General features: G+C 47.4%; 1 protein-coding gene across 2 annotated transcripts in view; it reads right to left on the bottom strand.

Moving 5' to 3' along the window:
• Positions 1 to 22,098, bottom strand: part of ULK4 (unc-51 like kinase 4) — a 1,561,547-nt gene that overhangs the window by 30,414 nt on the left and 1,509,035 nt on the right. The gene's annotated exons all lie outside the window — the stretch shown is intronic.

Genomic DNA, 22,098 nt, shown 5'->3' with positions numbered 1-22,098 from the left:
CTTAAGATGAGGAAAAGCAATTATAAGTCAAGGAAATGAAAAAAACACACCAAACCTTGATAAAGGAATAGCAAATGTGAGTAGACTGAACTCAGAATGAGATTCATGGTTGCATCGTGTTCAACTAAAATGTATGTTTTTTTCAGACAATACTTATCAGGACTTAGTGATTAACCCCACCACTGCTGGAGGGTTGTTCAGAGACCCTGCATGTCTTGTAAATGCCCATTTTCAAATAAGCTATGAGCTACATACACTGTAGAATCCTAGTAAAACATGCAAGAGTAAGCACAGCAGAGATCACTGGAATAGAATATACATAATATTACACTATGTAGACAAAATTGTTTGGACACCTCCCCCCCTCCCTCTTCCCGGGTAGAGGGGCACTAATTAGATCATTAGCTAACAAAGTGGCTTGTCGGAAGGGGCTAACAGAGTTTGAAAAGAGGATCTTTGTAGACTGCGCAATGTCATGTTTCCAGGGTGACACTGGACTGGTATAGAGAAAATTCAGTAACCCGGATGGAACGGTCAGCTCAGAGTCCAGATGTAAACCCCACAGAGAACCTCTGGGACGAATTGGAACGACGGGTGTGTTCTATATATACTAAACTGTCTTCAGTGTTGCAGTTGGTCACTTTTTTTAAGTTAGTATGGCAAAACATAACGCCTGCTGATTTCCAGGAACTTGTGGACAATTTGCCAAGAAGGGTGTCTGCAGTAATCACTGCACATGGTGGACTTACAATAAAATGCATAGAACAGCAGATCGGGGTTGCAGTGGGAAGGACATCACCAGTAGGCCCATGCCTTCCCAAAGTTTGTACACTTGCCCATTATGTTGACCTTTAGGACAGCACAGGATATAACACAGACATGCTGACATAGGATGTCTGAATTTGTAAAAAATGGAAATAACACCATGCAGATGGTAGGGTGAGGATATGAGGATCACACCACAAAAGCATGGATCCTTCTTTCACTGTCTTCAGACTGACGGAGACGAATGATGCGGCATACTTTTTTGTTAAGGTTTGTTCATACATTGTTCTGTATCTTCTCGTGTCTTGGGTTCTATGTAACACACCTGTAAAATTTCCAGTCACTGCCCACGTTTTCTATTTAACAACTGGTTTTGTTGTTATTTCTTAAAAAAGTAAGATTGTATTAAAAAAACAAAAAAAAACATTTTACATTGGCGGTTAACCCAACAACAGCTTAGGGATAGTATAGAGATGTGGATTAACAGTGTTAGCAGTATATGCTAAGGTCCCATTTTCCTATTTGAACACAATATTATAGTATAATAAAGTATTGTATAAACAAGAGACAATGCTATCTTGACTGTTAACATAAATGCTCTATTCATATTTTCAATATTAATGTCTACAGACAATTAGCAAAAACAATAGCCTATCCTGCTATGTGAGGTGATTCATTGTATGTGCGTGGTGTATTAGAAACACATCTTTACCTGGTGTGTGTGGTACATGAAGAAGGAAATCTTGCCTCTTGTGCATTTATGTTATGACAGTTAAGCTCAGTTGAATAGCGTTCAGTGGAACAGCCGATATATCGTGGGCACGGCAGCGGATATGTACCCATGATATGTCTGTGAATGACATCATTCACAGACAAATCACATCGGCCCTGCAGCACAGCACATAGTGCTTTGTGTACGAGCGATCTGCACTTGCTGCAAAGGCAGCCGGTGGCTGACATTCCAACTGGATAGGCACATGTACAGGTAAATGCCCACCCAGTTGTGATGTCAGGCACAACCAGGGCCGCCATCCAGTGGTGCCAAGAGGAGGGGAGCAGGTACAATTTACCCGGGCCCAGGTCTGATGGAGGGGCCCAAGTCCCCTCCCCCTTGCCTGGCAGCAGCTGCTGCAGCTCCTCTGCTCAGCACAACAAATGCTGCTGTGTGCTGGTCTGCAGTGTGGCCAGGGAGGTGCTTAAAGTATTATTTTTTCTGTATTATTTTTCGGTGTGCAGGACCACGCCTCCCGTGATTAGGCCTTGTCCCCTGTAAAGTAGCTGGGACCAGTCAGAATCTCTACTGCTCTGGCACCATCAATGGGGGACCGTCAGGACTCTTGTTCTGGGTCCGGGAAGACAGGGGGCCCAGGTCGCTGCGGTGTACATCGGCAGGCAGTAGTGAGAGTGCTAGGCTTGCCGGCAGCATTTAAAATGCAGCGTTGGTCGACAGCCAATCGGACTTCTCGTTCCAGCAGCCAATTGGAAGCGTTGCTCCTGATTGGCTGCCGGACTGCAATTTCTGATTGGCTGGCGGCTAGCGCTGCACATGAATTACTGCCAGCGAGCCTGTTGCTCTCACTACCGCGTTGCTGGGAATTACACCATGGCCAAGCTCCCTGCCATGTCTGACTACTGCCACAAAGAAGCAACGCCTGGCTTCACTGTTAGCCAGCTCACATACAGGTGAGTGCGGCTACAAATGAATTGAGGGGGGGAGAAAGGAAGGTGCTGAGAGACACAGAAAGAAGGATGGGAGATGCAGGCTAAAAGAATGAATGGGAGAGGCTGAGACAGAGTGAAGAGGCGGCAACAAGCTGAGAGACACAGTGAAAGGGGAGCAGGCTGAGAGGCACAGAGTGAAGAGTGGGAGGCTTAGAGGTACAAAGTGAAGGGGAGCAGGCTGAGAGGCACAGAGTGAAGAGTGGGAGGCTGAGAGGTACAAAGTGAAGGGGAGCAGGCTGAGAGGCACAGAGTGAAGAGTGGGAGGCTGAGAGATACAAAGTGAAGGGGAGTAGGCTGAGAGGCACAGAGTGAAGCGTGGGAGGCTGAGAGGTACAGAGTGAAGGAGGAAGGCTGAGAGGTGAAGAGTGGGAGGCTGAGAGGCACAGAGTGAAGGGGAGCAGGCTGAGAGGCACAGAGTGAAGAGTGGGAGGCTGAGAGGTACAAAGTGAAGGGGGGAGGCTGAGAGGCACAGAGTGAAGGGGGGAGGCTGAGAGGCTGGGAGCCTGAGAGGCACAGAATGAAGGGGGAGCAGGCTTAGAGGCATAGAGTGAAGGGTGGGAGGCTGAGAGGCACAGAGTGAAGGGGGAGCAGTCTTAGAGGCACAGAGTGAAGGGGGAGCAGTCTTAGAGGCACAGAGTGAAGGGTGGGAAGCTTAGAGGCACAGAGTAAAGGAGGAGCAGGCTTAAGAGTCACAGAGTGAAGGGAGGCAGGCAGGGCTGTTTCTTGTTAATAATGTGAGGGGGAGCAGGCTGACAGCCACAGAGTGAAGAGGGGCAGGCTGAGAGCTACAGAGAGCAGGGGAAGCAGACTGAGAGAAAGAGAGTGAAGGGTGGGAGGCTTAGAGGCACAGAGTGAAGGGAAGAGGCAGAGAGACACAAAGTGAGTGGGATGGAGAGAGATGCAGATGGGAGATGATGGTGTGGCTAAGAGAAGTGAGGGTATATGATGGTGTGGCTGGGATAAGTGGAGGGGATATGATGGTGTGGCTGAGAGACGTAGACGGGAGATGATGGTGTGGCTGAGAGACATGGGGGATATGATGGTGTGGCTGGGAGACATGGGGGGGATATGATGGTGTGGCTGAGAGACGCAGGCGGGAGATGATGATGTGGCTGAGAGTCGTGGGGAGGATATGATGGAGTGGCTGGAATACGTGGGGGGGATATGATGGTGTGGCTGGGATACGTGGGGGGGATATGATGGTGCGGCTGGGATACGTGGGGGGGATATGATGGTGTGACTGAGAGACGCAGGCGGGAGATGATGGTGTGACTGAGAGACGCAGGCGGGAGATGATGCTGAGGCATCACTCATTTGGTAAAGATAAATCATTTTACTGAAAAGCTGCTTAGTGATAGGCTGCAAATGTTACACTTAAGTATGTCAGTATTTTATTCACTGCAGAGACCGACACAAAACATCCTAATGTGTAATGTGTTTGTATTCTGCGGTGTTTCCCATCTCCACTAAGATCTGGCTTTTTCAGTTTTCTTCTAATGTGGATCTGGCTTTTTCAATGTACTGTATTTTATGAGGGTTCTGGCTATTTAATGGACTTCTTTTATATGTAGATCTGACTATTTCAATGTATATTATGTGTGTATATATATAAATGTGTGTGTGTGTGTGTGTGTGTGTGTGTGTGTGTGTGTGTGTGTGTGTGTGTGTGTGTGTGTCTAGATGTAGCTTTCCATATATATAGCTACAGCTCCACCTGTGTTTGCCTACTTTGTCAGCTGTGGATACTGTAGCTTCTCTGCATGAGGATGGAACCTGTTACGTAAAAGGTCAGTTCTTCACTCACGCCAGGAATTACTGCTGTATCATTAAGCATACCTCCAATTTTGTTGCTTATTGTAAACACTCTCTCTCTCTCAATCACCCTCTGCCTCTCTCTATTAGCACTCTTTCCCTGTCAACCACTGCCTTTCTCCGTCACCCTTTACTGTTACTCACTGCCTCTCCCACTATCTCTCACCATCACCTCTCTCTCCTGTCACCCACTGCCTTTCCCCATCATCCGCTCCGTCACCCACTGCCTCTCCGTGGCGTCACCCACTTCCTCCCTCTGGCATCATTCACTTCCTCCTCTTGTCACCCATTCCCTGGCATCACCCACTGCCTCTCACTGTCACCCTCTGTCTCTCTATCTCTCCCCAATAACACACTTCCTCACCCTCTGCTTCTACCCTCTCCCCTGTCACCCTTTGCCTCCCTAAAGCATCACCATCTCCCTGTCATACGGATATGACATTCCCTGAGACCACGTTCCTTGTTGCAAGCCCACACCGACTTTTTCAGGAGCACACACTCCCCTCCCTCTCTTCCCCTGTCACTGTGCCAATCCCTGTCATTTAGTCCTGGATTCATCCCTGACCTGGTGTAGGTGTAACATTAGGAAGAAAGCATAAGCTGTAGTATGTATTTGGATTATGTTACATGTACAGTATGTGCGTAACTTTAGTAAAAGATCCTTACCTTACGTGTGTGTGTATGAGTGGGTTACATTTGGAAGCCTCACCTTGTGTGTGTGTGTGTGATTAGTAAGAAATCCTTACATTGTGCGTGTGTGTGTGTGTGTGTGTGTGTGTGTGTGTGTGTGTGTGTGTGTGTGTGTATTACAGTATAAGGAGAGCCTTCTGATGTGTGTGTGTAGTCTGTGTTTTTTTTCTGGAGATACTGTGTATTTTATACCTGTAAAAAGTCTCACCTGGAACACGTGCCACATCATGAACAAAGCCTTAACTAGAGTGCATTGAATGTTTTAAGTCGGGGAGAGAGCCTTACCTGGAAAGACAGTGTTTGTGTGTGTGTTATACTTTAACAAAGCCTCAAATTGAGTGTGTTACTTTAAAAAAAGCAAGATATACCTGTAGTAATTCATGCACATATGTTACATTAGGAAGAAAGCCATATCAGGAGTAGTTACAAGAGGAAGAAAGAATTACACATTACAATTACACACAGATTATCACTACATGTGTGTTATATAAGGAAGAATGTCTTAGCTGTTGTCTGTGTGCGTTACTTTAGCAATAAAGCTTTACCTGATCTATATGTTGTTAAAATATATCCCCTGTATTATGGTAAATGCTTTATAAAGTACCTTTTGTTCATTTGTATTCTGTACCCCCTAATTTGAATAACATTAATCTAGCATCTATAAAAATTATTTCAAGCTACTTCTCAAACATTTACAGTTTATATAAATTTCATTATTTACTAATAAATATAACGTTATTTGGAGGTCTCTCTGAGGTACACATATGACGGAGAATAGAAACTTTAGGTAGCAGCCAATGTTAAGGTAAACTAAAGATGTGGATTTAATTACATAAAACAAACTAGCTTCAGCTTTCAGTATCACTACAGTGTAATCTGGCAGAAGGAATGTGCAATTAACTTGTTCAGAATCACACCTAAAAATATTAATAACAACACTTACACAGTTTTTTTCTTTAGTGGGACACAACTTGCTTTATAGTTTTCAGTGATGTAATGGAATTGCATTAAAAACGGTTGGGATACAGATTTTGACAATATAATAACATTGTAATTAAATATATCTATAAACAGATACATTTTAAGTCTCCTTTTTCATATGGAGAGTGTTCTCCAGATTACGTAGGGCAGTCCTGAAGTGTGCAAATGCGCCACTTTCCACTACCCACTCAGAACACAGCAGCACTGGCAGCCAGTGCTGGGGCAGAGTGTGGGTTCCCAGCACTGGCAGAACAGCAGCAGCGGCGGAGAGGTGTCCCGCTGGGGTAACATCTTTGATCAGGTCTTGGTGCCAGGGCAGATGCAATGCCATCTGCAAGCCTAATTTAATTTCACTGTTTCTGAAGCTAAAAGTGTATTTACCCGTAGTTCTCTCAAGCATATGGGATATTGATTACTAAGAGCTTTAAAGGTTAGCAAGTCAATCTTAAAGTTAATCATTCTTATTATAGACAGCAAATACAGCAAAGTAGTGAGCAATGATCTTGTGTTATATGCAGGGCTGAATGAAGGTGTGAGGAGCCACATGGAAACAACTTCTGGGTGCCCCTACCAATAATACTGTCAATAAAATATGCTGGTGATATTATTAAAAAGTATAATGTGTATTATTGCTCAGCACCACAGATGTGTTCATTACACTGCAGTGCCTCTAGGTCACATTATGGCACAGAAACACTAGTGTCCATATGACATAGTACTCACCACAATTATGATGTAGCTATATGTGGGGCCCCTATATGTAGGTTCATGTGGGCCTGAATGTATATAATCCAGGCACTGTAGCCTGGTAAGTGAACAACCTGCCTGAAATGATTTTTCAAAAGCAGCCAGTATGTTCACATCCGATGCGATGCTCCTCCCTAGGGCACTGATCACTTTCACATCTCTCTGACCGGGATGTAGTTAATATCCTGCCTGTCGGAATCCTGGCGTCCAGGATCCCTACGTCGGAATCCCGACAGCCGAGAATGTGGACAGCCCCGCCAGGGCTATTCCCAGTCGTGAGTGTCCACGACACCCATGGAGTGGGAATAGAACCTGAGGCGAGCGCAGTGAGCCTGCAATGGGGCTTCATATCGCTCGCCCCACTGCCGGCATTCTGGTGGGTGAGATGCCGCTGTCGGGATAATGACAGCCGGCATCCTGTCCGTCGATATTTCATATCCAACCCCTCTTGAGCCACTATGAAATCAATATATAGCTTTTACTGCAAAGTATATGTGTGATCCATGTAACCAGGATGCATTTTTTTATTTTTATTTTTTTAACTTTTCTTTATTGATTTATTTTCAGAAATAATTTGTGACGGGAAAAAGGAGTACAGCGGTCTGTATACAAAGGGATAGTAGCTGTCACTGTAACCAAAGTTCCAAATGTTTTTTTTTCTTTTTCACAAGCAGAACATTGTGTAACAAATAAAATAACTTCAATGTCAGGTGTAAAAAAACAGCAACAGTTCTATAGGTCTTTTGATAAGTGATTAGATAATCTTTTTCTATAGAAGCCAAACAATTTGAAATATTAAACCATGCAATACATATATAAGTTTTTCAACACAGTATATTTATTATACTTAGTATTTATAGACTGTAGCGGTTGTCAAGAAGAAATAAACAAAGTACTTGACAAGAAAGGAGATGTTCTAACTCATTTCACTTTACTGTTATCTGTTTGAGACGTAGATACATTATTTCTATATAGCAACATGTTTCTGTGGGCTGGCAATGAACAAAAGGCCACTGTGTGAGTCAAAGGGAAGAGAAAATAAATAAGTTGTGTAACTCTGCAGACTCCCACACCAGAGTATGGATCAAAGTGGAGTGGCAAGGGGGAGCGGAGTGCTACAAGTACAGGGTGGGTAGAGGAGGAGAAGAGGACATATGAGAAGCTTGTAGAGTGAATGGGAGGGTGATACACAAATCAAGAAGGAAAACAAAGGGATTATTTGAACTTGTAATAAGAGTTTCGGAACTAATAGCAGTTTTATTATATCTCAGGCATGTTAGTATACCAAAGGCTACAATGTCTGGATTATATTAATTGAGATCCATATTACAGTAGATGAATATCGGACTATATATACAAGGCAAACAACATTGAAAAAAAATCTAAAAGAGAAAAAAATAACTCAATAAAAAAAGTAATAGTATGAACTTGTATCAACATTATTACAGGAAAGTAATACTATCTATTATTATGACTGTAGTAGGTAGTAATCCCCTAGGTTACAATGCTGGATACCGCGTGCCCTTAAAGTAAGATTAGTAAAAAAGGGAGCGTTATCTATATCTACTTTCCGGGGAAATGCCCCTAAATTACGGAGCCTTTCTGGAACTCTGGAAAAGCTGGCAGCAGTGGTCTGCATGTACTTGACAGGGTGCCTCATTAATGATATATTATTCACTATAAGTATTCTATCTAGAATTGAGTTTTAGAAGTCACAGATGTTATTTACTCTTCAGAATTTACTTATGCATTAGCTGCATATATTTAAAAGACCATTGGAGAAATAATATTATTTCAAAATAATAAAGCTAGGGGCATACAGCAAATATATTTATATCCTGATTTAGAAAATAAGAATTTACTCACCAGTAATTCTATTTCTCGTAGTCCGTAGTGGATGCTGGGGACTCCGTAAGGACCATGGGGAACAGACGGGCTCCGCAGGAGACTGGGCACTCTAAAGAAAGATTCAGTACTATCTGGTGTGCACTGGCTCCTCCCTCCATGCCCCTCCTCCAGACCTCAGTTAAGGAAACTGTGCCCGGAAGAGCTGACATTACAAGGAAAGGATTTTGGAATCCAGGGTAAGACTCATACCAGCCACACCAATCACACTGTACAACTTGTGATAAACTTACCCAGTTAACAGTATGAACAACAACTGAGCATCACTCAACCGATGCTACATAACCATAACCCTTTGTTAAGCAATAACTATATACACGTATTGCAGAAAGTCCGCACTTGGGACGGGCGCCCAGCATCCACTACGGACTACGAGAAATAGAATTACCGGTGAGTAAATTCTTATTTTCTCTAACGTCCTAGTGGATGCTGGGGACTCCGTAAGGACCATGGGGATTATACCAAAGCTCCCAAACGGGCGGGAGAGTGCGGATGACTCTGCAGCACCGAATGGTCCTCCTCAGCCAAGGTATCAAACCTGTAGAATTTTGCAAAAGTGTTTGAACCCGACCAAGTAGCAGCTCGGCAGCTGTAATGCCGAGACCCCTCGGGCAGCCGCCCAAGAAGAGCCCACTTTCCTTGTGGAATGGGCTTTCACTGATTTCTGCTGCGGCAATCCCGCCGCAGAATGAGCCTGCTGAATCGTGTTACAGATCCAGCGAGCAATAGTTTGCTTTGAAGCAGGAGCACCCAGCTTGTTGGATGCATACAGGATAAACAGCGAGTCAGTCTTCCTGACTCCAGCCGTTCTGGTTACATAAATCTTCAAAGCCCGGACTACGTCCAGCAACTTGGAGTCCTCCAAGTCACGAGTAGCCGCAGGCACCACAATAGGCTGGTTCAAATGAAAAGATGACACCACCTTTGGGAGAAACTGCGGACGAGTCCGCAATTCTGCCCTGTCCATATGGAAAACCAGATAGGGGCTTTTACATGACAAAGCCGCCAATTCTGACACACGCCTAGCTGAAGCTAAAGCCAACAGCATGACCACTTTCCACGTGAGATACTTTAGTTCCACGGTCTTAAGTGGCTCAAACCAGTGGGATTTCAGGAAATCCAACACCACGTTAAGATCCCAAGGTGCCACTGGTGGCACAAAATGGGGCTGAATATGCAGCACTCCCTTAACAAACGTCTGAACCTCAGGCAGTGAAGCCAGTTCTTTTTGAAAGAAGATGGATAGGGCCGAAATCTGGACCTTTATGGACCCTAATTTTAGGCCCATAGTCACACCTGACTGTAGGAAGTGCAGGAATCGACCCAGCTGGAATTCCTCTGTAGGGGCCTTCCTGGCCTCACACCAAGCAACATATTTTCGCCATATACGGTGATAATGCTTTGCTGTCACGTCCTTCCTAGCCTTTATCAGCGTAGGAATAACTTAATCCGGAATGCCCTTTTCTGCTAGGATTCGGTGTTCAACCGCCATGCCGTCAAACGCAGCCGCTGTAAGTCTTGGAGCAGACAGGGCCCCTGTTGCAACAGGTCCTGTCTGAGAGGCAGAGGCCATGGTTCCTCTGTGAGCATTTCTTGCAGTTCCGGGTACCAAGTCCTTCTTGGCCAGTCCGGAACAATGAGTATTGTTTTCACTCTTCTTTTCCTTACGATTCTCAGTACCTTGGGTATGAGAGGAAGAGGAGGAAACACATAGACCGACTGGAACACCCACGGTGTTACCAGTGCGTCCACAGCTATCGCCTGAGGGTCCCTTGACCTGGCGCAATACCTTTTTAGCTTTTTGTTGAGGCGGGACGCCATCATGTCCACCTGTGGCAGTTCCCACCGACTTGCAATCTGCGTGAAGACTTCTTGATGAAGTCCCCACTCTCCTGGGTGGAGGTCGTGCCTGCTGAGGAAGTCTGCTTCCCAGTTGTCCACTCCCGGAATGAACACTGCTGACAGTGCTTGCACGTGATTCTCCGCCCAACGAAGAATCCTGGTGGCTTCCGCCATCGCCACTCTGCTTCTTGTGCCGCCCTGGCGGTTTACATGAGCCACTGCGGTGATGTTGTCTGACTGAATCAGGCTCCGCTTGACTCAGGGCGTTGTATATGGCCCTTAGTTCCAGGATATTTATGTGCAGACAAGCCTCCTGACTTGACCACAACCCATGGAAGTTTCTTCCCTGAGTGACTGCCCCCCATCCTCGGAGGCTCGCATCCGTGGTCACCAGGACCCAGTCCTGTATGCCGAACCTGCGGCCCTCGAGAAGGTGAGCACTCTGCAGCCACCACAGAAGAGACACCCTGGCCCTCGGGGACAGGGTGATCAGCCGATGCATCTGAAGATGCGATCCGGACCACTTGTCCAACAGATCCCACTGAAAGATCCTCGCATGGAACCTGCCGAAGGGAATGGCTTCGTATGATGCCACCATCTTTCCCAGGACTCGCGTGCAGTGATGCACCGACACCTGTTTCGGTTTTAAGAGGTATCTGACTAGAGTCACGAGCTCCTGAGCCTTCTCCGCCGGGAGAAACACCTTCTTCTGGTCTGTGTCCAGAATCATGCCCAGAAAGGGCAGACGCGTCGTAGGAATCAGCTGCAATTTTGGGATATTCAGAATCCAGCCGTGCTGCTGCAACACTTCCTGAGAGTGTGCTACGCTGATCAGCAACTGCTCTCTGGACCTCGCCTTTATGAGGAGATCATCCAAGTATGGGATAATTGTGACTCCTTGCTCTCTCAGGAGCACCATCATTTCCGCCATTACCTTGGTAAATATTCTCGGTGCCGTGGAGAACCCAAACGGCAACGTCTGGAATTGGTAATGACAGTCCTGTACCACAAATCTGAGGTACTCCTGATGAGGTGGATAAATGGGGACATGCAAGTAAGCATCCTTGATGTCCAGAGACACCATAAAATCCCCCTCTTCCAGGCTTGCAATGACCGCTCTGAGCGATTCCATTTTGAACTTGAATTTCTTCAGATAAATGTTCAGGGATTTTAAATTCAAGATGGGTCTGACCGAACCGTCCGGTTTCGGTGCTACAAACATAGTGGAATAGTAACCCCTTCCCTGTTGAAGGAGAGGAACCTTTACAACCACCTGCTGGAGGTATAACTTGTGAATTGCTGCCAGCACTACCTCCCTTTCCATGGGGGAAACTGGCAAGGCCGATTTTAGGTAACGGTGAGGGGGCGTCACCTCGAATTCCAGTTTGTATCCCTGAGACACAACTTGTATAGCCCAAGGATCCACCCGTGAGCGAACCCACTGTTGGCTGAAATGTCGGAGACGCGCCCCCACGGCTCCTGGCTCCGCCTGTGGAGCCCCAGCGTCATGCGGTGGATTTAGTGGAAGCCGGGGAGGACTTTTGTTCCTGGGAACTAGCTGTGTGGTGCAGCCTCTTTCCTCTACCCCTGCCTCTGGCAAGAAAGGATGCACCTCTGACTTTCTTGCTCTTTTGCAAACGAAAGGACTGCATTTGGTAATACGGTGCTTTCTTAGGCTGTGGCGGGACATAAGGCAAGAAATTTGACTTCCCAGCCGTAGCTGTGGAAACTAGGTCTGAGAGACCGTCCCCAAACAATTCCTCACCCTTATAAGGTAAAACCTCCATGTGTTTTAAACAGACCTCAGGATAGCTTCCTGCTTTCTATCCGCAGGATCCTTTAGGGCGGCCATATCCTGAGACGGCAGGGCCACCTTCTTAGATAAGCGTGTCAACGCCTTGTCTACCCTGGGGGAGGACTCCCAGCGTAACCTGTCCGTTGGCGGGAAAGGATACGCCATCAGCAATCTCTTGGAAATTACTACCTTCCTATCAGGGGAATCCCACGCTTTTTCACATAATTCATTCAATTCATGTGACGGGGGAAAAGCCACTTCTTGCTTTTTCTCCCCATACATATAAATCCTCTTGTCAGGGACAGGATTTTCCTCAGAAATGTGTAACACATCCTTCATTGCCACAATCATGTAGCGGATGGCTTTAGTCATTTTAGGCTGCAACTTTGCATCATCGTCATCGACACTGGAATCAGATTCCGTGTCGACGTCTGTGTCAACTAACTGGGATATTGGGCGCTTTTGAGACCCTGACGGCCTCTGCGCTGTGGGAGCAGGCATGGGTTGAGACCCCGACTGTCCCAAGGATACAGCTTCATCCAATCTGTTATGTAAGGAGCTTACATTATCATTTAACACCTTCCACATATCCATCCAATCAGGTGTCGGCCCCGTCGGGGGCGACACCACATCTATTTGAACTTGTTCTGCCTCCACGTATCCTTCCTCATCAAACATGTCGACACAGGCGTACCGACCCACCGCACACATACAGGGTACGCTCTGACTGAGGACAGGACCCCACAAAGGCTTTTGGGGAGACAGAGAGAGAGTATGCCAGCACACACCCCAGCGCTATATAACCCAGGGATTACACTGTACCTTAGTGTTTACCCAGTAGCTGCTGTTTTTATATATATATATATATATCTATCTGCGCCTAAATTTATGTGCCCCCCCTCTCTTTTTTACCCTCTATTGCACACGTATACTGCAGGGGAGAGCTTGGGGAGCGTCCTTCCAGCGGAGCTGTGAAGAGAAAATTGCGCTGGTGTGCTGAGGAAGAAGGCCCCGCCCCCTCAGCGGCGGGCTGCTGTCCCGCTTCTCATGTGTAAAAATGGCGGGGGCTCGCACATATATACAGTGCCTGACTGTATATATGTATACTTTTGCCATCAGGTATCTTAATTGCTGCCCAGGGGGCCCCCCGCCCTGCACCCTACAGTGACCGGAGTGTGTGGGTGTGCTGCGGGAGCAATGGCGCACAGCTGCAGTGCTGTGCGCTACCTTAAGTGAAGACAGGAGTCTTCTGCCGCCGATTTCGATGTCTTCTTGCTTCTGCTGCTTCTGTACTTCTGGCCCTGCGAGGGGGACGGCAGCGCGGCTCCGGGAACGGACGATCAAGGTTAGGTACCTGTGTTCGATCCCTTTGGAGCTAATGGTGTCCAGTAGCCTAAGAAGCGCAACTTAGCTGCAGTGAGTAGGTTTGCTTCTCTCCCCTCAGTCCCACGTAGCAGAGAGTCTGTTGCCAGCAGAAGCTCTCTGAAAATAAAAAACCTGACAAAATACTTTCTTTTCTAGCAAGCTCAGGAGAGCCCACTAGGAGCACCCAGCTCTGGCCGGGCACAGATTCTAACTGAGGTCTGGAGGAGGGGCATAGAGGGAGGAGCCAGTGCACACCAGATAGTACTGAATCTTTCTTTAGAGTGCCCAGTCTCCTGCGGAGCCCGTCTATTCCCCATGGTCCTTACGGAGTCCCCAGCATCCACTAGGACGTTAGAGAAATACAGGTTGAGTATCCCTTATCCACAATTCAAAATCACAAATTTTTGGTTCCCCTACTGAGATAATGACACACATATATATATATATATGTATATTATATTATATATCTATTTAATATATCTATATATACACATAATCTATAATATATATGTCATTATCTCAGTAGGGGACCCAAAAATTAAGAATTTACTTACCGGTAATTCTGTTTCTCGTAGTCCGTAGTGGATGCTGGGAACTCCGTAAGGACCATGGGGAATAGCGGGCTCCGAAGGAGGCTGGGCACTCTAGAAAGATCTTAGACTACCTGGTGTGCACTGGCTCCTCCCACCATGACCCTCCTCCAAGCCTCAGTTAGGTACTGTGCCCAGACGAGCGTACACAATAAGGAAGGATTCTGAATCCCGGGTAAGACTCATACCAGCCACACCAATCACACCGAACAACTCGTGATATGAAACACAGTTAACAGTATGAAACGATAGAGCCTCTCAACAGATGGCTCAACAATAACCCGATTTAGTTAACAATAACTATGTACAAGTATTGCAGATAGACCGCACTTGGGATGGGCGCCCAGCATCCACTACGGACTACGAGAAACAGAATTACCGGTAAGTAAATTCTTAATTTCTCTAACGTCCTAGTGGATGCTGGGAACTCCGTAAGGACCATGGGGATTATACCAAAGCTCCCAAACGGGCGGGAGAGTGCGGATGACTCTGCAGCACCGAATGAGAGAACTCCAGGTCCTCCTCAGCCAGGGTATCAAATTTATAGAATTTTGCAAACGTGTTTGCCCCTGACCAAGTAGCTGCTCGGCAAAGTTGTAAAGCCGAGACCCCTCGGGCAGCCGCCCAAGATGAGCCCACCTTCCTTGTGGAATGGGCATTGACAGATTTAGGCTGTGGCAGGCCTGCCACAGTATGTGCAAGCTGAATTGTACTACAAATCCAACGAGCAATAGTCTGCTTAGAAGCAGGAGCACCCAGCTTGTTGGGTGCATATAGGATAAACAGCGAGTCAGATTTTCTGACTCCAGCCGTCCTGGAAACATATATTTTCAGGGCCCTGACAACGTCTAGCAACTTGGAGTCCTCCAAATCCTTAGTAGCCGCAGGCACCACAATAGGCTGGTTCAGGTGAAACGCTGACACCACCTTAGGGAGAAACTGGGGACGAGTCCTCAATTCTGCCCTATCCATATGAAAAATCAGATAAGGGCTTTTACATGATAAAGCCGCCAATTCTGACACTCGCCTGGCTGATGCCAGGGCCAATAACATGACCACTTTCCACGTGAGATATTTCAGATCCACGGTTTTTAGTGGCTCAAACCAATGTGATTTTAAGAAATTCAACATCACGTTGAGATCCCACGGTGCCACAGGAGGCACAAATGGGGGCTGAATATGCAGCACTCCTTTCACAAATGTCTGAACTTCAGGTACTGAAGCTAGTTCCTTTTGAAAGAAAATCGACAGAGCCGAGATCTGTACTTTAATGGAGCCTAGTTTTAGGCCCATATTCACTCCTGCTTGCAGGAAATGCAGAAATCGACCCAGTTGAAATTCCTCTGTTGAGGCCTTTTTGGCCTCGCACCATGCAACATATTTCCGCCATATGCGGTGATAATGTTTCGCCGTAACATCTTTCCTGGCTTTAATAAGCGTAGGAATGACTTCCTCCGGAATGCCCTTTTCCTTCAGGATCCGGCGTTCAACCGCCATGCCGTCAAACGCAGCCGCGGTAAGTCTTGGAACAGACAGGGGCCCTGCTGTAGCAGGTCCTGTCTGAGCGGCAGGGACCAAGGGTCCTCTGAGATCATCTCTTGAAGTTCCGGGTACCACGCTCTTCTTGGCCAATCCGGAACCACGAGAATTGTGTTTACTCCTCGCTTTCTTATTATTCTCAGTACCTTTGGTATGAGAGGTAGAGGAGGGAACACATACACTGACCGGTACACCCACGGTGTCACTAGGGCGTCCACCGCTATCGCCTGAGGGTCTCTTGACCTGGCGCAATACTTCTTTAGTTTTTTGTTTATGCGGGACGCCATCATGTCCACCTGTGGACGACCCCATTGATTTACAATCATTTGGAAGACTTCTGGATGAAGTCCCCACTCTCCCGGGTGGAGGTCGTGCCTGCTGAGAAAGTCTGCTTCCCAGTTGTCCACTCCCGGGATGAACACTGCTGACAGTGCTAGTACATGATTCTCCGCCCATCGGAGAATTTTTGTGGCTTCTGCCATCGCCGTCCTGCTTCTTGTGCCGCCCTGTCGATTCACATGGGCGACTGCCGTGATGTTGTCTGACTGGATCAGCACTGGCTGGTGTAGGAGCAGGGATTTTGCTTGACTTAGGGCATTGTAAATGGCCCTTAGTTCCAGAATATTTATGTGAAGGGCAGTCTCCTGACTTGACCATAGTCCCTGGAAATTTCTTCCCTTTGTGACTGCCCCCCAGCCTCGTAGGCTGGCATCCGTGGTCACCAGGACCCAGTCCTGTATGCCGAATCTGCGGCCCTCCAGAAGATGAGCACTGTTCAGCCACCACAGAAGAGACACCCTGGTTCGTGGAGACAGGGTTATTAAACGATGCATCTGAAGATGCGATCCGGACCACTTGTCCAACAGGTTCCACTGAAAGATTCTGGCATGGAACCTGCCGAATGGAATTGCTTCGTAAGAAGCTACCATCTTTCCCAGGACTCGCGTGCAGTGATGCACCGATACCTGTTTTGGTTTTAGGAGGTCTCTGACTAGAGAAGACAACTCCCTGGCTTTCTCCTCCGGGAGAAACACTTTTTTCTGGGCCGTGTCCAGAATCATTCCCAGGAACATTAGACGTGTCGTGGGGACCAGCTGTGACTTTGGGATATTCAGAATCCAACCGTGCTGGCTCAGCACTTCCTGAGATAGTGCTACTCCCACTAACAACTGTTCCTTGGATCGTGCCTTTATTAGGAGATCGTCCAAGTATGGGATAATTAAAACTCCCTTTTTTCGAAGGAGTATCATCATTTCCGCCATAACCTTGGTAAATACCCTCGGTGCCGTGGAGAGTCCAAACGGCAGCGTCTGGAATTGGTAATGGCAATCCTGTACCACAAATCTGAGGTACTCCTGGTGAGAATTGTAAATGGGGACATGTAGGTAAGCATCCTTGATGTCCAGTGATACCATGTAATCCCCCTCGTCCAGGCTTGCAATAACCGCCCTGAGCGATTCCATCTTGAACTTGAATTTTTTTATGTATGTGTTCAAGGACTTCAAATTTAGAATGGGTCTCACCGAACCGTCCGGTTTCGGTACCACAAATAGTGTGGAATAGTAACCCCGGCCTTGTTGAAGTAGGGGTACCTTGATTATCACCTGCTGGGAATACAGCTTGTGAATTGCCGCTAGCACTGCCTCCCTGTCTGAGGGAGCAATCGGCAAGGCGGATTTTAGGAAACGGCGGGGTGGAATCGCCTCGAATTCCAGCCTGTATCCCTGAGATACTATTTGAAGGATCCAGGGATCCACCTGTGAGCGAACCCACTGATCGCTGAAATTCCTGAGGCGGGCCCCCACCGTACCCGGCTCCGCTTGTGAAGCCCCACCGTCATGCGGCGGACTTGGAAGAGGAAGCGGGGGAGGACTTTTGTTCCTGGGAACCTGCTGTTTGCTGCAGCCTTTTTCCCCTGCCTCTGCCTCTTGACAGAAAAGACCCTCCTTTTCCCCGCTTATTTTTCTGGGATCGAAAGGACTGAACCTGATAAAATGGCGCCTTCTTAGGCTGCGAGGGGACATGGGGTAAAAATGCTGACTTCCCAGACGTTGCTGTGGAAACTAGGTCGGAGAGACCATCCCCAAATAATTCCTCCCCTTTATAAGGCAAAACTTCCATGTGCCTTTTGGAATCTGCATCTCCAGTCCACTGGCGAGTCCATAAGCATCTCCTAGCAGAGATAGATAGTGCACTTACTTTAGATGCCAGCCGGCAGATTTCCCTCTGTGCATCTCTCATGTATAAGACTGAGTCTTTTATATGGTCAATTGTTAACAGGATCGTGTCTCTGTCTAGTGTGTCAATATTTTCTGACAGGTTATCTGACCATGCAGCGGCAGCACTGCACATCCAAGCTGACGCAATTGCTGGTCTGAGTATAATGCCTGAGTGTGTATATACAGACTTCAGGATCGCCTCCTGCCTTCTATCAGCAGGTTCCTTAAGGGCGGCCGTATCCTGGGACGGTAGTGCCACCTTTTTTGACAAACGTGTGAGCGCTTTATCCACCCTCGGGGGTGTTTCCCAACGTAACCTATCCTCTGGCGGGAAAGGGAACGCCATTAGTAATTTCTTAGGAATCACCAATTTCTTATCAGGGGAAGCCCACGCTTCTTCACATACTTCATTTAATTCATCTGACGGGGGAAAAACTACAGGTAGTTTTTTCTCCCCAAACATAATACCCTTTTTTGTGGTACCTGGATGTAAATCAGAAATATTTAACACCTCTTTCATTGCCTCAATCATGCAGCGAATGGCCTTAACGGGCATTAAATTTGACTCATCGTCGTCGACACTGGCGTCAGTATCCGTGTCGACATCTACTTGTGCCACCTGAGATAACGGGCGTTTTAAAGCCCCTGATGACTTTTGAGACCCTTGGACAGGCACGAGCTGAAGACTCGGCTGTCCCACAGTCGGCATGTCGTCAAATTTTTTATGTAAGGAGTCTATACGTGCACTCATTTCTTGCCATAATACCATCCACTCAGGTGTCTGCCCCGCAGTGGGTGACATCTCTGCTAAAGGCATCTGCTCCCCCTCCACATCATTATCCTCCTCAAACATGTCGACACAGCCGTACCGACACACTCCACACACACAGGGAATGCTCAAATAGAGGACAGGACCCACAAAAGCCCTTTGGGGGGACAGAGTAAGAGTATGCCAGCACACACCAGAGCGCTATATATATACAGGGACTAACTGAGTTATGTCCCTAATAGCTGCTTATACTGTATACAGTGCCAATTTAGTGCCCCCCTCTCTTTTCCCTCTTACTGTACTGTAGAAATGCAGGGAAGAGCCAGGGAGCTTCCTTCCAGCCGAGCTGTGAGGGAAAAATGGCGCCAGTGTGCTGAGGAGATAGGCTCCGCCCCTTTTTCGCGGCCTATTCTCCCGCTTTTTTTGGGATTCTGGCAGGGGTATTTACCTCATATATAGCCCCAGGGGCTATATATTGAGGTATTTTAGCCAGCCAAGGTGTTTTTATTGCTGCCTCAGGGCGCCCCCCCCCAGCGCCCTGCACCCTCAGTGACCGGAGTGTGAAGTGTGTATGAGGAGCAATGGCGCACAGCTGCAGTGCTGTGCGCTACCTTGGTGAAGACAGGATGTCTTCATGCCGCCGATTTTCCGGACCATCTTCCTGCTTCTGGCTCTGTAAGGGGGACGGCGGCGCGGCTCCGGGACCGAACATCAAGGCTGGGCCTGCGGTCGATCCCTCTGGAGCTAATGGTGTCCAGTAGCCTAAGAAGCCCAATCCGGCTGCAAGCAGGCGAGTTCGCTTCTTCTCCCCTTAGTCCCTCGCTGCAGTGAGCCTGTTGCCAGCAGGTCTCACTGAAAAAAACAAATTCTAAGACTATAACTTTCTAAGAGCTCAGGAGAGCCCCTAGTGTGCATCCAACCTCGGCCGGGCACGAAATCTAACTGAGGCTTGGAGGAGGGTCATGGTGGGAGGAGCCAGTGCACACCAGGTAGTCTAAGATCTTTCTAGAGTGCCCAGCCTCCTTCGGAGCCCGCTATTCCCCATGGTCCTTACGGAGTTCCCAGCATCCACTAGGACGTTAGAGAAATGTGGGATTTTGAATTTTGGATAAGGGATACTCAACCTGTATATGATTTACCCATGATGCATAAAAGTAAGAACTCTTCATGCCTTTTTTTCTCATGTAATATACAATCTAAAAGCCATGGCAGTATATTAAAGCTACACTGAACATTCAGCATGTCCATGTGCTGAGGTCTGAGAAAACTATATGGTTTGACAGAATTTAACATTTAAAGAAAGGGAACCATTAGACAAACATGATATTTTTTCTTCATCTTAAACACAACACACAGAAATACTTGTTCCTGTTTCGCCAGTTATCCACCATTCCAAGATAGGGCACAATGTGAATATTTCATCATTCACATCAGTCTCTGGCCCAGCTGATCTTACAAGCTATGTTCCCTGCCAAACGTACGTACGCACGCACGCACGCACGCACGCACGCACGCACACACACACACACACACACACACACATATAAACTAGGGTTAATTTTTTATTGTGAGCCAAATAGCCTGCCAGAATATTTTTTGGAGTGAAGGAGGAAACTGGAGTACCCAGAGGAAACCCACGCTAGCACGGGGTGAATATACAAACTCCACACCGTCAGGGCCTTAGTGGGGATTGAACCCAATTCCTCAGTGCTGGGACTCCCTATTTCCAAACAAAGTTACCCCCTCTTTCTAGTGATGGGTTTGAGGCATTAGAGGGAATTAGAGGGAGCTGGAGGGGCCCAAATGGTCATTAGGACTGGTGAGGGATAGATAAAGCAAGTTTTTGTTCTTTTGACCCTTGATGAGGAGGATGAGTGGAGATCATCCTCCACAGTTTTATAGTATATCCGGAGGATGAGCCCCACCCCATATACGATGGATAGTTTACTTAATTGTAACATAACTTTTAGCTAACATTCTTGTGCAAACATCATATAAAAAGTCCAACCTCCTTACACTTTAGAGTTAAATTGTTAAATTACATTTTCATGAGAATGAGGAGACATCACATTTAGCACAGTCGCATATTTGAAGTCTGGTTTTACATTAGTAAGTGTAAATGAGCTAGTTTACCAAGTACAAATGGATGGAGCAAAATACATCTGTCAGGCTCCGGAGCCTTACCTCCGGAGGGTGCTCCCGGGGGTTGCCGTCCCGCTGGTTGGAGCGGCTGCTGCGGCAGGGAGCTGCTAGCGGCGGGTCCTCCTGGACGGATGTGCGGCTGCCCAGGGCCGGGGGTCTGGAGAGCTGGGCGCTGTGGCGGGGATCGCTGCGGTAAAGGTCCTCTAGTGTGACACAGTATAGTGTGTCAGAGTCAGAAGCTGGCTAAAGCTGTGTGCTAACAGCTGAGTATGTCTCCTGTGCTGGGGGCAGCCATGTTGGAGACCAGAGCATTACCAATTAAGTTCCCATTCTGTGTCCAGCCAATCCTGCGTGTTCTCTCCTTACAAAAGGGGGCTGGCCCAGTGGGAGATTAACAGTGCTTCAAGTTACCTCCTTGTGAAAGGTTCTCCAGCTCTGTGCTCCCAGCTAACTTCTGGTGCCCTGGTCCTGGTTGCTCTCATCTATCAGTTACCTAAACGCTGCTGCAGTCCTGCTAAGTCTGTCGCCACTCGTGGAAGCGCTCACGAGGTCCCAGGTCATAGAGGAGCTCCAGGTGCTAACGGCAGTTCTCGCAGACGTCTTCATTTCTTCAAAGTCCAAGTTTTTCAGCCTCATCTTTCAATCACAAGTCTTAATTTCTTCAAAGTCCAAGTTCTTCAGTCCTTTAATCACAGTCTTCAGTTCATCTTTACTGGAGTTCTTCAGCTTCACTCTTCAAGTCATTTAACCATAGACTCTAATTCTTCCAGTTTTGTCTATCTCTCCAATATTCGTGTACAGCCTGTTATTCATTAAAACTACAGTTACCTTCCTATGGAGTCCTCCTTTCCCTTTACGCCCTCCGGCCAACGTTAACAATTAGTTTGGCCTCCACCATATGAGGAGGAATTACATTCAGCCACCTCGTTTGTTCTCCTCACAGGTAGCTGTCCCTTCAGCCAAAACTCGGTTGTCGGAACCCCAACTTACGCCGAGCGTGACAACATCCCATTAACCACTTGCCTGGCACTATCACAGCCAGGAGTGCATTACCTAGCCAGGTCGCATAACATACGTCAGGCTGCCCCGCTGTGTGTCCCCTCATTAATGGAGGCAGTCCCTTTAGGAAAAACTTCTTCCTCCCCCTGGGGTTGACGTTGCAGTCTGTGACCACCGACATCACTCCTGAAATCGCAACCCAGAATGCCTTGTGAG

The sequence above is a fragment of the Pseudophryne corroboree genome, chromosome 5, assembly GCF_028390025.1.
Source record: "Pseudophryne corroboree isolate aPseCor3 chromosome 5, aPseCor3.hap2, whole genome shotgun sequence".
Taxonomy (NCBI): Eukaryota; Metazoa; Chordata; class Amphibia; order Anura; family Myobatrachidae; genus Pseudophryne; species Pseudophryne corroboree.
This window is presented reverse-complemented; position numbering and strand designations above follow the sequence as displayed.